Genomic DNA, 18734 nt, shown 5'->3' with positions numbered 1-18734 from the left:
TAAGCCACGTCACAGCTGCCTTTTGCATACCGTGTGTACTATGAAGTAGAAAAGTTCTTTCATGGACTGAGCAAGCAAAGGAGAAGGAATAGATGTATGAAAAAGAAAACGTACCATTTTCCTTGGTTCCTCACCCTTGTATTTTCCTAAGAGACTTCCCTTCATTGCCCAATGTATTCTTCTATTTCCTGAAACTTAAGGATTTTGAGTGACAAATCTTAAAATATTAAAATTTCGAGTCTAAATGAATATCTAGGAAAGAAGATAAGGCTAATTATTGATTTTATTTCTTTCACATAAAACTGTAAACTCTCCTAAGTAGACAACATATAAATATCTTAGGAGATCTTGTTTCAAAGAAGTATAGTAATTTCAAGGACTTATTATCCAAATGGTGGGTTAAGAAAATCAATCTGTCTCATGCTACTATCAAAGTTTATATTTGTTCACAGGTGAGATTATTCAGATTGGCTGAGGTGGTCTGATGGACATTAGATGAAAATTTTAAGCTAGGCTCAAATGGACTGAATATACATAAAGAAATAGGTTTAATTTTCATATTATCTTTGATATTTACTTATCTAAATATTATTTAGAAGTTTTTTTACATCAGTGTTTTGTAAAATGCTTCAGTTCAAAGCACTGTGGATAATGTTAGCACAGGATTAAGATCTGTTATGATTTTACTTTCAGAAAATCAGAATAAAGCTTAATTCAACATTGCATTCTCTAGGATTATAACCTCCAACTAGGTATAAAAATGACTTATTTTTGTTTTTACTGTTGTTTTTACAGCACTTAGTCCTGATGCTTACTCCCTACTTGGAAGATGGGACACTTGCTCAATTCAGAAAAGCCAGTGCTAGACAATGTATATGAGTGGATGACATCAAATAATGGCTCCTAGTCTGTTGTCTAGGGGTACATTTTGGTTGCTTTAGTAGATTACACTCATTCATTTTATGATTCAACACAGAAGAGCATATATTTCATAAGGTAGCGCAGGTACTTAAATGTCTTAGGAAATGCCTCTACACATAAACACTTGTTCAATATGAATAAACTTAAAAATATTGAGTTCATCTATTTCTGTTGTTGTTAATATTGTGCCTAGATTTTTGCACATGTTAAAGCAATTGACCCTCATACTGGAAAAGATTGAAGGCAAGAGGAGAAGTGGACGGTAGAGGATGAGATGGTTGGATGGCATCACCAACTCGATGGACATGAATTTGAGTAAGCTCTGGGAGTTGGTGATGGACAGGGAAGCCTGGTGTGCTGCAGTCCATGGGGTCACCATGGGGTCACCAAGAGTCAGACACAACTGAGCAACTGAACTGAAAGCAATTAAACAAGAAGTCATTAGACTGGGGTGGCTCTAATCCCTCGGTGACTTATGTAAGTTAACAAAAACCTAATCCAGAGTCAATTGTGTAAATGCATTCGTATCCCAGAAAACAAAATTTAAGCACAGCCAATCACAAACAGCAAACACAGTCAGTTCAGTCACTCAGTTGTATCTGACTCTTTGTGACCCCATGGCCTGCAGCAAGTCAGGCTTCCCTGTCCATTGCCAGCTCCCGGAGCTTGCTCAAACTTATGTCCGTTGAGTCAGTGATGCCATTCAACCACCTCATCCTCTGTCATCCCTTTCTCCTCCCGCCTTCAATCTTTCCCAGCATCAGGGTCTTTTCCAAGGAGTCAGTTCTTTGCATCAGGTGGCCAAAGGATTGGACTTTCAGCTTCAGCATCAGTCTTTCCAGTGAATATCCTGGACCGATTATTCAGCAAACTAGGCTTTCCCAAATAAGGCATGTAAGCTATAGCTAATCAAGCAAGATCCTCACTTAGCTTCTGGGTCTGCCTTATGAAGGGCTTCCCCAGTGGCTCAGCAGTAAATAGACAGCCAGTGAGAATTTGTTGTATGATGCAGAGAACCCAAAACCAGTGTTTTGTGACAACTTAGAGGGATAGGATGCATGCACGCATTGGAGAAGGAAATGGCAACACACTCCCAGTATTTTTGCCTGGAGAATCCCAGGGACAGAGGAGCCTGGTGGGCTGCCATCTATGGGGTCTCCCAGAGTCGGACACAACTGAAGCGACTTAGCAGGAGCAGAGGGGTGGGATGGGGAGGCAGGTGGGTAGGTAGTTCAAGAGGGAGGGGCCACACCTATACCTATGGCTGACTTCTGTGGATGTGTGGTAGAAATCATCACGATATTGTAAATTAATTATCCTCTAATTAAGCATAAAAATTAAAAAAAAAAATCTGCCTTCCATGCAGGAGACACAGATGTGGGTTGGATCCTTGGGTCAGCAGCCCCTGGAGGAAGGCATGGCAACCCACTCCAGTTTTCTTGCCTGGACAATCCCATGGACAGAGGAACCTGGTCGGGTACAGTCTATAGGGTCCCAAAGAGTCAGACGCAACTGAGAAAACTCATATACACTGCACTATTTCCCAACTTCTGTTGGCAGAACACTGCTAACAACTTTTGATTTGTCCACTGCAAGATTAGAATCAATCTAATTAAGTAAACTCTTAAAAATTCTAATATAGTTCAGCTAATCTTGGACGAAATTGTAGAAATGGCTTTTCGTAATCCGTGCATTCAACACTGGGTGAAAAATACACTTAATAAATAGAAAGAACACATTTATCTGACTCAACAGACTAAAGTAATTTTTTTCAGATATAATTCTAGATAATTTGAATTTTGGATAATATCACTCAGGTAAGAAACCAATGTCTAACCAGTTCTGTTGTTTTCTAGATAAGGACAGTTCAGTTCCAAACTATGAAATCCCCTTGGCCACTGTAGTCAGAGAAGATACTGATGATGTTACACAAAAAGCATCATTTTTTTTTCTTGTCCCTGTCTAAGGCAGGATTAATTGCAGCTTAGATTCAATCATGAAATTATACTTAGCAAGAAACAGATCTACTAAAATATCACTCATTTTTATGAAGAAAGTATAGGTGGATCAATATGTTGATTTCAGATTTAAAAAAGAGGAGAAGTGTAGATTACTGGGAGAAGGAACATGAGCCATTGTGGTATAGCAGACATAATTTTATTTTCTAAAAAAATGATTCACTTTTCCACTAGTCACACAAGAAGAATAAATTATCAGTTACCTTTAAGTGTGACTTTGTTCTGGCCACAGGAATATGACATTTTGAGCCTGGTTTCTTAAATGTTGTCTGTTCTCCTGCATATATATTGGCCTTAGGCCTCAGGGATGAATTTGAAGAATAATGATATGACAAAGCCACAAAATGGAAGAAGCCTAGACACTTCTATTAGTGTATAGATACTGCAGATTTCAAGAATCAGGTGAGCCAGATTCTTTGCATGCCTTTCATTCTTTCCAAGTAGGAGATTTCATTCCAGTTATTTTTTCTCATTACATCCATGTATATTTAGAGACAGTAGGTGTGTGTGTGTGTGTGTGTGTGCGTATGCATGCAAAAATTTGTCTATAATTATTCATAGGTCCCTTTTCTGGAAAGAACTATCTGGACTTAATGGGAAAACCTATGAGTAAACTGGAGATTGGGGATTTGATCTGCAAAGGTCGAGTGATGAAATTTTGTGTTATCACTCTTAGGGCAAAAGTGAGGGCATTCTATGTATTAAAAGAAAAATGAAATGTAATGCTTGGAAAAAAGGATGGAGGAGATGTCTAAGAGAGCCATTCAACCTTCATTAAACTATGGAATTAACTAGAAATTGTTTTAAGATGCTGAGATTTGGGAGGTTTTATTATAAGAATTATCATGACTTGTTCCTCTTAACACACACAAAAATACAGATGGTGGTGTTTAAAAAATGGTGATTAGAGCAAAATAACCCTTTTGAAAAGTATGACTGAAAAATATGTAATTATTGTAAACTTTGAATATTTAGAGACTTAGAATTATCTGTGCATAGTAATATGGATACTAATATAGGGTGTGGTCAGCCAAGAACATGATGATATGGACATGAATAGCATGAATTAGGATCAGTAACAGAAGAGAAATTCAAAACAAAAGAGAACAGAGTTAGTGCTGGGTTTTAAAATGTCGTAGTAAGGAAGAAACTAAAAATTAGTGTCTGAACCCCCATAGTCTATCATTTAGATGTTTGTGCATATGTAGTTAATTTACTAATAAAATATTCATCTAGGTTCTACCACTATCTTAGGTTAAGTTCTTTATATTAATTTATAGAACATTTATATCCATTGCATTTCAGAGTATGACTCCCATAGTTTTCTAGCTTCACATTTTTGTTAACTTTATCATCAAGAAACATTCCTAATGTTACTGTTATTTGGTAGACCACATATGACATGTGCAGCAGGGATAACATTACCAAATTGGGCAAACAAGTTGAAACTATATTGCATGTGGTCAAGTCTTAAGAGATATTACTGTTCACTCTGCATTACTCTAGGATGTTTAAAAATTATTAGTATTATGTCTTTTGATGTAGAATCATTGCCACAATTCTATCTGTTATTATTTTAAAAAGTAATATGGGAATAACACTTGATCAGGTACTCCTTAGAATTAAGTATATCCCAGATATAAATCATTTCCTTAAGGATACATTTCTCAGTTCCTTGATTTGTATTGTTTCTTTCAGTTCAACCAAAATGCCTTAGCAATCTTAAAATGAATAGTTTGTTCCTATATAATATGCTCATCTACAGGAAGTAAAATACAGATGCAAGTAAAATTTTATACTCCTTTCACTTTTTTTCTAGTACATCAGTGGTTCTGATAATGATCAACTCTATTTTTCTTCATGATAATAACACTCTTTGACACTGTCTCATCCATAAACTCATATTATTATCCAGGCTGCATGCTGTAAGTATGTTACCAAGTCTTCCTTTGGAGCATTTGGAATACCCTGGTTTAATTGTCTAAGAAAGTACACAAAAGCAGAACATACAAAGTCACACACAGTATCAGAACTGAGGTTAATATCATTTGGCTAACATGTCAATGGAAAGTGGGAACCTAATTCACAATTCTGTTCCTTTCATCTTTATAAACCAGCCATTCTTTAGAATTGTGAATCTTTGTTTTCGTATGTTTGGGGTTAGGAAAAGAGTAGGGACAGTTCATTATAATCATCTTTAGAGGATGAGGAAAACAGACAATTAAACTAAATATTAAAGTAATTAACGACAAAATCATTGCTTTCAATTCTGAGATCATCCTTTCTATGCAATTTGAACAGTTTATAGATAAAATTGCCTAGATAAATGCAGCTTTGGATATTCTGATTCCTCATCTGATTCACAGTGACCAAATTTTCATTGTTTGGAGCCAGGGTATTTGTGTCCACCACCATAATTTGTGAGGTGTAAAACTGAGACATGCTTTTAATTTGCATTCTTATATTTTCTCAAGCAATGCAGCTTCCTCCCAGGATGTTATTCTTCATTACTCATCATTTTATCTTTTATGCATGGAAATAAAATACTCAATGGGGAAAAAACCTCCATGAAATCATGTCTTTTATCAACTATTTGGTTATCCTATTGGTTTTAGCAGTGATTTTACTGCAAGACAATTCTGGACTTCTTGAGAAATAGAAGTTTTAAAAAATTTAAACATGGGATATTATAGTGTAATTTTATTGCAAGTCTTGTTTTTTCAACTAGCCTAAGGCTTAGAAGAAAATGGATAAATGAGTTTCTGACTGTTGGTGATTTAACGTACCATCTGGTTGAAGGAAAATATTCACAGCATTTTAAAGCCTATGAAACACAAGAGTTTATTCTTTGAAAATTCTATTTAATAGTTACTACACAAATATCTGTCGATATAATTCACATAAAGTAACTTCCATGAGAGTTTTGTGTGTGTGTGTGGCCCATTGTCAATTTCCAATAGACACTTGATAAATAAATGTTATTTAAATTGAACTAGTTGGATGGATATTATGAAAGAACAATAGGCTTAGATTTTTTTTTTGTAAATTCACACTGTATACTACTTTTTAAAAAAACATGTCACATAAAGCATACCTTCTCTAACCATCAATTTTCGTATTTATAAATGAGCAATTCTGCTGTTCAATTTCCATGGCAGTTTTTGCTCCAAAGTAAAGTTCTAGCTTCATCCCAAGAGTTCCACTTTCAACAATGTGTAGTAGACAATGATGTGAGTCCCCAAGCCTCACCCATAGCCTCTGGCTGCCACACTGTCAAGAGAGAATCTTCCTCTCCTTCTCTTGTTCTAATCCCTGTCTGTGACCTTATGCATTTGGTATCACCACAGAGTGTTTAACGGGTTCATCTCTGCCCCACAGAAGCCATAGAGGAAGCTGACTGATAATTCTCTCTCTTCCTGGATCTTGAGGGGAGTTATTAAAATAGCACTTGTGTTGAAAAGGGAAACATATTTTCAGCTTAGGCAGACTAAAGTAACTAGAATGGAAGGGAAATAGGGTACTTTAGGGATATGAGCCAAAAACAAATATTATGTCAGCTTCCTGGAGATAAGATAAAGTGCATTTTCTGCCTCAGGTTAAAAAGCACATTCTTCCAAATAACCTGAAGTCTACTGGTCCATAGTTCAGGCCCAGGTTAACTTTTTTTTTTTCCCCATGAAAAGAGTTTACATAAACTACCCTTATAACAACCTACTTTCATGTTTTTATGCCATTACATTTAAATGAAATAGTAAGATGTAACTCAGGCTAAGGTGATTAATTTTAATTTTATTGCATTGTACATGCTGAAAGCATAGAATTTATGTTAAAAAAGAATACAATTTTAAAGTTAACTCTTTTCATTTCCATGGTATTTACACATAGTATGATACCCCAAAAAAGAGTGCACACTCTTTGAAATTGAAGACTTACAATATTTAAACATTTTTTTTTCTTTATATGTATGGCAACAGCTGATTTCTTGATTTCTAAAATTTGACAAGTAAAATGAAAATTTACCTGGAATGAACCCCTTTCCTAATCTCTCCTTGCTGATGCTTCATTTATTTAATTTCTTGATGGCCCAATACTTTCATCACAAAAAAGAATAGATTCATGTAGGAAAAACAGAATTATGGAGTCAAGATGATGTATATTTCATCCCAATTGAAAACTGAAAACCATATATATCTATTGGCTTCCCTGGTAGCTCAGCTGGTAAAGAATCTGCCTGTAATGCAGGAGCCCCAGGTTCGATCCCTGGTTTGGGAAGATCCCCTGGAGAAGAAAATAGCAACCCACTCCAGTATTCTTGCCTGGAAAATCCCATGGATAGAGGAGCCTGGCGGGCTACAGTCAGTCCATTGGTCACAAAGAGTTGGACACAACTGAGCACCTACACACACAGACATACACACATATAATTTATAACTTGCAATGTGTTAAAACTGTTATCATAAAGAAAACAAAGATCTGTCTTCAGAGTAAACCCACTTAAACTTTATAAGTTCTTCTGGTTTACATCTATGTGTAACATCAAGAAATATGAGCTAAGGAAATATCCCATTTTGTGTAAATCAACAATAAGAGAATGTATGAGAAAAACAGACAGCATTGAGCAAGAAACTTGGCTCTTACAAGCCCTTCTTCTTTTTCAGTTGAAGAATTCTGGGGAATTTTAGTGATGGGCAGCTTAAGGCTTGGTTTGCCTATCCTCAGTGAAAACCATGGTCCTGAGAATAAGTAAAGTTTATTTCCAGTTAGTCAGAAAAATATGTGGTTACCAATACCAGATTGAGGACTCTTAAATAAGTAACAAGGAGTCCAAGAACCTTTTCACCTGGCTGATTTTAATTAGCCACACAAATTTTTACATGAAAAATTAACTGAACCACTCTTTAAGTAATTTCCAGTGAATGAAGCTATAATTTATGTTTTTATGGAAATAGAAATACTTACACAGTTAACCTTATAACCTAAAACTGACTTGATAGCATATATCAATAATGGTGTTCTAAACACTGGGAAATAGATTCTCCCAAAGAACTTCAGATTATTATTAGTTTAATTATAAATTTCATCCACTTAATATAATTTAGAGAAAAAAAACTGCAAAGATCTTTCTCTCTTTCTAAAGCAACAGTAGTATGTTTTATATTATTCATTTTCCCATTTTCTGTTTTATTGTTTTTAGGTATTTCACAAATATAGAGTACAATTTATGAGTTTATCACTTTCCATAATAATTTTTGTCTAGCTAAGTAGATTGTAAATTATTTAGGATTATGGAAAAGTTCAATTTTCTTTCCCCACAGAGTAACTTGCTTAGATTTTATATCATAAGAGATGTTTTTATTTGTAGATGAGAAATAGGTCATAAAGGAATATGCACTTAGTTATTTTAGTAGTTTACGCAAACTCAAGTTTTTCACAACCATTGAAATATATTAAAATAGTAATAATTTGCACCATTAATCATTCCATTCATATTAACAGTACAAGTATTTTTCCCCCTACAGAACTCTTGCTTCTTCAATAGATGAGGTATTGTAAGTGAACTTTAACTGGAACAGTACTTGAAAAAGTCACACCACTCCACTATCAGCAAATACACAATCTGATTAGTTCTGACACTAAGACCTTTCTGGTAATCTAAAGTATGATGTCTCATGCACGTTATTGTTTAACAATCACACTGAAGGTTAAGTAGCAAAAAGAAGATGAGTGTTTCTGGACACCAGCAGTATATCATCAGCAATATTTCTGACAAATAAAAGTCATTAGTTTGCCAAAAATTTTAATGAAATCATGATTAATAAATGCATCTCAAAGGTCTGCATCAAAGTCAAGGCATTTGGGTGATAAATGTAAACATGCAGAACTTGCTTTGCCAAAAGCTGTGTGTTTCACTTACACAGCTCCACTGATTGATCTGTCCATTATTCTAATGCATAATTTATCACATTAAGAGAGACAATTCATTATATGCATAGTATAACCAGGGAGTTCCAAACGCCAAAACCTTTAGGAGACTTAAGAGGTTGCCTAGGTACTCAAATTATTTTTTCATTATGAAGTGAAGACTTCAAAAATTAACAAAAATAGCATTTACCAAAACAAAACAAAATCTCAAATGTTTTAATTTACTTAAGAGCATTTGACACATTCTTTCCTCAGGTAACATTTCTACTGCCCTCACTGTTTTCATTCCTTGTGAGGGGTCCATCTATTGTTAAACTTAAATCAATAAGAAATGGGATGGTGTTCCAATCCCTGTCAAGGAAGAATTTTGTGACTGTATTGCTTCAACCATAAACAGCAGTATGTACCATTGCTTCAAAGCTCATTGAATTAAATTATAGATTATGGTATTCCTCTCTCTTTAAAACATGAGATATGGAATAGTATAGCACATTGGGGTTTCCAATCATTCATTCTTTGATGCAGTCATCCAAAACCTCTAAGCTACTGTCATATTTTGATTTAATCTAGAACTCAATAAATGAATTTAAGAGATCCTATGAATATCTTATTAGGAAAAAATACATTCTTTTGTTGAAGATAAAAACTGTGGTGATGGATAGGATATTCCTCTGAGTTTTTGATATGTACTTGATTTTTAGAAAGCTAAGAATTTGAATACAACCTTCAGATAAATAAAGAAGGTAGCACTATAGAAATGCCTTTACATTTTAAAACATAAAGTGAGAACAGATGACTGAGCATAGTGATTAGTTGATAGTACCAAAGTTTATGCCCCCAGAGCTCACAATCACTTAACTGTACTTTCTTCCTTCTCATCAGCAGAATTAAAAAAAAAAAAAATCCAACAATTAAATTGTGTGTGTGTGTGTGTAAGTTAGGGGAAATGCACTTAGAAATATCTAGTTCTGAATTACAACTTTAAAACTATATTTTAAAGTTAAATTAATCTATTGCAATTTGATATACAGAAAAAAATGAGCCCATTTAAAAGGATCAAATGTTTGACATTGTTTTTCTTACAGATAATATGAAAATTAAGTAATTGAAATGAAATATATTTATTTGATAGCAGCACCTAATTTAGTAAGGAAAACTGTCAGAAATTACAACAGGAGACAACCTTGCAGGTTTATATACACATGATTATGTTTTCGATCTGACTGGCAATATAATCAAAAGAGCGTAATAAACAGTCACAACATTAAAGACCTCCATTTTCTACTCCTAAAACAGTTTTATATCCTGCTCCAAAAACTGCCTGATCAACTTTCATTCAGCCTTCAGTAAATTTAGTGGCTATTTTGGCATAAGGAGATATAGAATCAAAGCATTTTGGAGGCTTCTAGAACTGATTTACAAATCCTAAGTCCTAAAATTTGAATTTTAGTTTGGTTAAGTAACTGCCATTATAACTGCATTACTTTACACTCCAAATAGTCCATTTAACATTATTTGGATAGGGATTATCAATATGGTGAGATAAAAGTCTAAATATTTCACATATTTTACTTTAATATATTCTATTTGCATCTACAAATGATTATTTAGCTTTTCAGTTCATATAATTAGTATCTCTCCTGCTCTTTGGCTCAATCACCTGTGCCCTTTCAGGCCCATATCACCAGAACACCTACTTCTGAGAGGAGCTATTTTATCCCTCATAAACGTATTTGTTGGCTGTGTCCCTAAATGATTCTGTAAACCATTTCAGAGTGTGAGAGAAAAGAACTTGTCTCACCTACAGCTTTGTTCATAATGTTATGGACTGAATATTGGTGTCTCCCCCAAAATTCATATGTTGAAAACCTAGCCCCAATGTGATGATATTTGGAGGTGGTGATTTTAGAAGATAATTAGACAATGAGGGTGGAACCCTCATGAATGGAATTAGTGTCCTTATAAGAGGAGACCAGAGAGGTAGCTTGCTTTCTGTCATGAGAAGACACAGCAGTAAGATGGTTGTTGGCAACCAGGAAGAGTTCCCACTAGACACTGAACCAGACTGCATCTTGATCTTGGAATTCCCAGCCTGCAGAATTGTGAAAAGAAAAAAAAAATTCTGTGTTGATAAGCCACCCAGTTTATGGTATTTTACTACAGCAGTTTTATTATAGCAGCATAAGCTAAGTCAGTAATATCTGCTGGATTTTAAATAAGACAGTCAATTTGCTATCAGTTTGCCTTTAAAAGTATTTGTTTATTTGTACTTATTAACACTGATTTTTTTTAATATATTTATTTGCCTGTTTTTAATCAACAGATGCTTTCAATTTGAATCAACCAAACTATTTAACTGATAAACTATTTCTGAAGGGATCAAAAACGTGTATGTCATCAAAGACTGTGGAGTGAGAAAGTGCACAGAGGTGTCATATCCCTAGGTTAAAATCTCATCCTGCTCTCCACTGAGCAGCCCTGAGTAATGACCCACTCTCTTTAAACTCCAGTGTCCCATAAAATCAGAGGTTAATTTTACCATCTCATCTCTAAGATAACTTATGAAGAGGCTGATGTATAGGGAAAAAATAGCTAATATAACCTTCAAGTAATATTTGAAGTACCATTACTGTATCCAAAATTCATAGAACATCTGTCTTTACTTTCTAAAAGAAATATAATACAATTCTGAAAATAAATAGAACAAATTAAAGACTAGAAATAGTTCCTTCTCAATACTTACTGTGCTAACAATAACCAGAAAGCAAAGAGGACAGTTGATAAGAGAATCTTATTGATTTTTCTCCCAAATTACGTTAGGCAGATTCTGTTCATCCACTCTCTTAAATGGATATGAATATGAATTCCCAGAGGTATCTTTAACGAGATTTCAGGGAAAGGTTTCCATATCACTGCACTAACAGGTTTTGCATGTAGTTGACAGCTTTGGCACATAAATTAAATAAAACTTTATTGATGTGTTAAAAAAACATGCCATTTACACAAAATAAAGCAAAGCTAACATTTATTTTACATGCAACAGAAAATAAGAAACATTTGCCCTGAACCAAATGTTAGTCTCACTAGAAAAATACTTGTTTGTTTGATTTTGTTTTATTTTTGTATGTATGCTTTGCAACAGCAACAAGCAAATGAAATAAATGTGAAATTTCAGTAATTATGAAATAGGAACTCATATATGTCTGTAAAATAGATTATTTGGATGAGCAGTTTAAAGTTAAAGCAGAAAAGTAAACAGAATATGACAAGACCTGAGTACCAGTTCTCAGTCTGTCATTAACCGTATTTCTTATGTGAATTGAATAGTTTCTTTAGTGTTGGGTTCCTTATTGTTAAAAATAAGGTTTTTCAAAGGCGACTGCTAACTATAAAATGCTATAGTACCATCATAATTTGAAACCGAATGAAATCGTACTGCCAATAAAGAATAATTTACATAGGAAATAGCTTAACACAGGGAGCATCTTGTTCACAAAATGTTCCTGTATTTGTTGCCATCTCCCATTTGCTTTTCAGCGATTTAGTCAAACATGATTCATGCACTTATCTAAAATGTTATGATCAGTACATTTTATAAAGCAAAACAAAACAACAACAGCAACACCCAGAAACATTCTTCAATGAATTGCTCATGAAAGCAAATCTGAAATCCACATTTCTGACAGACCAATGGTATCATGTACTTCACACATTGAATGAATCACTTTCATAAAATCAGCTCAGTAAGCTTTCAAATTGGTAAGGAAATGTCTTCAGCTAATCCCAGGAAGAGCACATGGCTATAGGCCAACAGAATATGCATTTCCAAAAAATAGTTGGGGGTGGGGGGGGAAGTCTTGATATTGGCCATTGTCATGCAATAAAACCAAAGCCTAGTTTTCAACACATCAAGAACCGAGGAAGAGATGGTGAAAGAGGTAAGCTTTGCCATGAAGTAGCACACACATGACTCAGTTAGAGAAGCAGAGGCTGTGTTGTTGATTGCTCTTATCATGCTCTTAGATTGCTCTGCAAAATACTACAGTTAATGGGCTTTGGAGGAATGATATGCAGAGAATCAACTGTTTTACCCAAAATGCCAAGGGCTAGATATAGGTAGAGATGAGTGTAAAGGAATGTGGTTCATATGACTTCTTAATTACACATGACACATTTTTCCTGTTAAAGCAATGACATGGACAATTGTATATCTGCATATTTTACCTTCAAATAAAACCAGTTCTGTCATCTGCAAAGGTGGTTTTTTAAAACACAAGTGGTACATCTTCTAACTTGAAGATTAGAAAGATGATAAAACTATCACCATACTTAATTGAAGAAAGAAGAGAAGCGAAAGAAAAGGGAGAAAGGGAAATTTATACCCAACTGAATGCAGCATTCCTGAGAATAGCAAAGAAAGATAAGAAAGCCATCTTAAATGAACCATCCAAAGAAATCAAGAAAAACAATAGAATGGGAAAGACTAGAGATCTCTTCCAGAAAACTGGAAATGTCAAAGGAACATTTCATGCAGGATGGGCATGATAAAGTACAGAAATGACACGGACCTAACAGAAGCAGAAGAGATTAAGAAGAAGTGGCAAGAATATACAGAAGAACTATACTAAAAACGTCTTGAAGACCCAAGTAACCACAATGGTGTGGTCACTCACCTAGAGCCAGACATCCTAGAGTGTGGAGTCAAGTGGGCCTTATAAACATTTATTATAAACAAAGCTAGTGGAAGTGTCAGAATTCCAGCTGAACTTCTTAAAATCCTTCTTAAAAAGGATGATATGAAAGTGCTACACTCAATGTCAGCAATTTGAAAAACTCAGCAGTGAACACAGAACTGGAAAAGATCAGTTTTCATTCCAATCCCAAAGAAGGGCAATGCCAAAGAGTGTTCAAACTAAAATAAAATTCCACTCATTTCACATGCCAGCAAGGTTATACTCAAAATCTTTCTAGCTAGGCTTCAGCAGTATGTTAACCAAGAATTTCCAAATGTAAAACTGGGTTTAGAAAAGGCAGAGGAACTAGAGATCAAATTGCCAACAGCTGTGGGATCATAGAGATGCAAGGAAATTCCATAAAACCATCTAATTCTGCTTCATTGACTATGCTAAAGCCTCTGACTGTGTGGATCACAACAAACTGTGGAAAACTCTTAAAGAAATGGGAATATCAGACCACTTTACCTGTTTCTTGAGAAATCTGTATGCAGGTTAAGAAGCAACAGTTAGCACCATACATGGAACAATGGGCCAGTTCAAAATTGGGAAAGGAGTATGTCAAAGCTGTATATTGTCACAGTTATTTAACTTTTATACAGAGTACATCATTTCAAATTGCTGGGCTAGACGAATCACAAGCTGGAATCAAGATTGCTGGGAGAAATATCAACAACCTCAGATATGCAGATGACACTACTCTAATGACAGAAAGTAAAGAAGAACTAAAGAACCTCTTGATTAGGGTGAAAAAGAAGAGAGTGAAAAAACTGGTTTAAAACTCAACATTCAAAAAACTAAGATCATGGCATCAAGTCCCATCACTTCATGGCAAACAGAAGGAGAAAAGTGGAAGTAGTGACAGATTTTCTTTTCTCTGTCACCAAAATCACTGTGGATGGTGACTGAAGCCATGCAATTAAAAAAAAGTTTGCTGTTTGGAAGGAAAGCTAAGACAAACCGAGACAACAGAGTCATCAATTTGCTGACAATAATATATAACCAGTGTTCTAGTTTTTCCACTATGGATGTGAGAGTTGGACCATAAAGAAGGCTGACAACCAAAGAACTGATGCTTTCAAATTGTGGTACTGGGGAAGACTCTTGAGAGTCTCTTGGACAGCAAGGGGATCAAACAGGTAAATCACTGGAAGGACAGATGTTGAAGCTGAAACTGCAATACTTTGGCCACCTGATGTGAAGAGTTGACTCATTAGGAAAGGCTCTGGGTCTGGGAAAGGCTGAAGACAAAGAAGAAGGGGGCAGCAGAGGAATAGATGCTTAGATAGCATCACCGACTCAATGGATATGAATTTGAGCAAACTCCGAGTGACAGTAAAGAGCAGGGAAGCCTGGCACGTTTCCATGAGGTTGCAACGAAGTTCCAAAGAGTCGGACACAACTTGGCGACTGAACAGCAACAACAAATTTTTAATTGAACAGAGATAGGACAGCATTTACAATCTTTCATTTTAAATCTATAGATAATAATGTAGGTATAATTTTGAAATTTTTGCACTATCTCATGAGTGGATATTCTTTGATTTTAGGTAAAAAATTAATGATGATTTGCTCAATAAGCCAAGGAACAGGCAAGATTATAGTTTTGATTTTATCTGTACTGAAAAACTGTTTATCAGTTATCTTAAGGATAAATTGTGGACAAAAATGGAAAGACCAAATAGTAAAACAATGGATTAGTTATACGATAAAAGAATATACCTACTCTTTAAAAGTATCACCATTGAAATAAATATTCCTTTGCAGTTTCCACCAATATGCCTTACTTGTCAATCATTGAGAAAAAGTAATTTAAATATGTGATAATCACTACTACATCAATATTTTCAGAGTCATATTTAGAACTGGTACTGGTAATCATAGCAAGTTAACTTTAGGAACAACTAACTACCAAGTTCACTTATTACACAACTATCTGCCCATTACTTCCATATACTGTATTTCATATGGAAAAGCATCACACTTGCAAGACAAATCTTGTCTGCTGTAAAAGAAAGAAGTATTGACCTTCTTTGACTGTGTTTTGAGTATTACATCTTGTTGCTTTAGAATTACATAACTGGGACCAATAGTGATATTTTGTGATAAAGGGATCTTGAAGCTACGTTAAGAACAATAACTTATTTGCATGTATGTACTAGCTGGGGTTTCCCTGGTGGCTCAGATGGTAAAGAATCTGCCTGCAATGAAGGAGACCCAGGATTTTTTTTCTCTTTTTTTTTCCATTTATTTTTATTAGTTGGAGGCTAATTACTTTACAACATTGTAGTGGTTTTTGCCATACATTGACATGAATCAGCCATGGATTTACATGTGTTCCCCATCCTGATCCCTCCGCCTGCCTCCCTCTCCAACCAATCCCTCTGGGTCTTCCCAGTTCACCAGCCCTGAGCACATGTCTCATGCATCCAACCTGGGCTGGTGGTCTGTTTCACCCTTGATAGTATACTTGTTTCAATGCTATTCTCTCAAAACATCCCACCCTCGCCTTCTCCCACAGAGTCCAAAAGTCTGTTCTGTACATCTGTGTCTCTTTTTCTGTTTTGCACATAGGGTTATCGTTACCATCTTTCTAAATTCCATATATATGTGTTAGTATACTGCATTGGTCTTTATCTTTCTGGCTTACTTCACTCTGTATAATGGGCTCCAGTTTCATCCATCTCATTAGAACTGATTCAAATGAATTCTTTTTAATGGCTGAGTAATATTCCATTGTGTATATGTACCACAGCTTCCTTATCCATTCATCTGCTGATAGGCATCTAGGTTGCTTCCATGTCCTGGCTATTATAAACAGTGCTGCGATGAACATTGGGGTGCACGTGTCTCTTTCAGATTTAGTTTCCTCAGTGTGTATGCCCAGAAGTGGGATTGCTGGGTCATATGGCAGTTCTATTTCCAGTTTTTTAAGAAATCTCCACACTTTTCTCCATAGTGGCTGTACTAGTTTGCATTCCCACCAACAGTGTAGGAGGGTTCCCTTTTCTCCACACCCTCTCCAGCATTTATTGCTTGTAGACTTTTGGATAGCAGCCATCCTGACTGGCATGTAATGGTACCTCATTGTGGTTTTGATTTGCATTTCTCCTATAATGAGTGATGTTGAGCATCTTTTCATGTGTTTGCTAGCCATCTGTATGTCTTCTTTGGAGAAATGTCTGTTTAGTTCTTTGGCCCATTTTTTGTTTTTTTTTTTTTGGCCCATTTTTTGATTGGGTCATTTATTTTTCTGGAATTGAGCTGCAGGAGTTGCTTGTATATTTTTGAGATTAATCCTTTGTCTGTTGCTTCATTTGCTATTATTTTCTCCCAATCTGAGGGCTGTATTTTCACCTTGCTTATTGTTTCCTTTGTTGTGCAAAAGCTTTTAAGTTTCATTAGGTCCCATTTGTTTATTTTTGCTTTTATTTCCAATATTCTGGGAGGTGGGTCATAGAGGATCATAGAGATGTCGGAGAGTGTTTTGCCTATGTTCTCCTCTTGGAGTTTTATAGTTTCTGGTCTTACATTTGGATCTTTAATCCATTTTGAGTTTATTTTTGTGTATGGTGTTAGAAAGTGTTCTAGTTTCATTCTTTTACAAGTGGTTGACCAGTTTTCCCAGCACCACTTGTTAGAGAGGTTGTCTTTTTTCCATTGTATATCCTTGCCTCCTTTGTCGAAGATACGGTGTCCATAGGTATGTGGATTTATCTCTGGGCTTTCAATTCTGTTTCATTGATCTATATTTCTGAGGAGACCCAGGTTTGATTCTTGGGTTAGGAAGATCCCCTGGAGAAGGGAATGGCAACCAACCCCAGTATTCTTGCCTGGTGAATCCCACGCTTAGAGGGGCCTGATGGGCTACATCCCACGGGGTCGTAAAGAGTCAGACACCACTAAGTGACTAACACTTTTTCACTAATTGTGAAAAATGTGAAAATTAATGTGTCACAAATGCATTGTTTCATTTATTCATCACCAAAATCATGCAAGGTAATAAAATAGGTTTTGGTCATGTCCACTTCACAGATTAGGAAGCTAATGCATTATAGGATTATAATCCCCAAATCTAAAATCTGTATGTAATGAGTACAGACCAGTATTTATACCTGTGGTTTTCTCCATTCCTCTGACACTCCTCCAACCCATGACAACATAAAATCATCTGGGATGTTCTGCATATGTAAAACATCATCAAATCCCTGAAGGCAAGGCCTAGGGACGAGGATTTACTTAACATTATAGAGGTGATTTTTGGGTTTCCCAGGTGGCTTAGATGGTAATGTGTCTGCCTGCGATGTGGGAGACCTGGGTTTGATCCCTGGGTCGGGAAGATCCCCTGGAGAAGGAAATGGTAACCCACTCCAGTACTCTTGCGTGGAGAATTCCAGGGACAAAGGAACCTCACAGGCTACAGTCAATGGGGTTGCAAAGAGACGGACATGACTGAGCAACTTCACTTCACTTCACTATAGAGGTGATTCTTAATAACATGGTCAAGACTACAGCTTTATATCAAGTATTCTGACTCTAAATTCACTTTATTTTCTAGTCTCCCACAATGGCTTTGATAAGCAACCTCTGAATATAAAATCAGCCTAACTAGAACAAATAGCCAGCCTTTGACACAGGATAACATAATGGTTCACATCACAAATTTTAGACCCAGAAAATCTGGATATGAACTACAGCATAGTAAAAAATATTTGCAAACCATATACTGGATAAGGGGTTAATATTTAAAATATATAAAGAACTCACACAGCTCTGTAACAAGAAAACAAACAATAAATTTCAAAAATGAGCTGAGGAACTGATAGATATTTTTTCCAAGAATACATCCAAATGGCTAAAAGGTACATGAAAAGATATCCAACATCACTAATCATAAAGGCAATGCAAATCAAAACCACAATGAGTTATCACCTCTCATCTGTCAGAATGGCTTTCCTGAAGAAGACAACAGAGAACAAATGCTGACAAGGAAGTACAGAGAAGTGTCATACACTGTTGGTGAGAATGTAAATTGGTGCAGCCACTATGGAAAAAACAATATGGAGGTTCCTGAGCATGTCCAGGCTGTATATTGTCATGCTTCTTATTTAACTTATATGGTGTGATCACTCACCTAGAG

General features: G+C 35.6%; 1 non-coding gene and 1 pseudogene across 1 annotated transcript; one reads left to right on the top strand and one right to left on the bottom strand.

Moving 5' to 3' along the window:
* Positions 1 to 18734, bottom strand: part of LOC122683654 — an 89456-nt pseudogene that overhangs the window by 32572 nt on the left and 38150 nt on the right.
* TRNAY-GUA lies at positions 7140 to 7211 on the top strand. The gene has a single exon. It is a non-coding gene; the product is annotated as a tRNA-Tyr (tRNA).

This window comes from Cervus elaphus, chromosome 25 (genome assembly GCF_910594005.1).
Source record: "Cervus elaphus chromosome 25, mCerEla1.1, whole genome shotgun sequence".
Classification (NCBI taxonomy): domain Eukaryota; kingdom Metazoa; phylum Chordata; class Mammalia; order Artiodactyla; family Cervidae; genus Cervus; species Cervus elaphus.
This window is presented reverse-complemented; position numbering and strand designations above follow the sequence as displayed.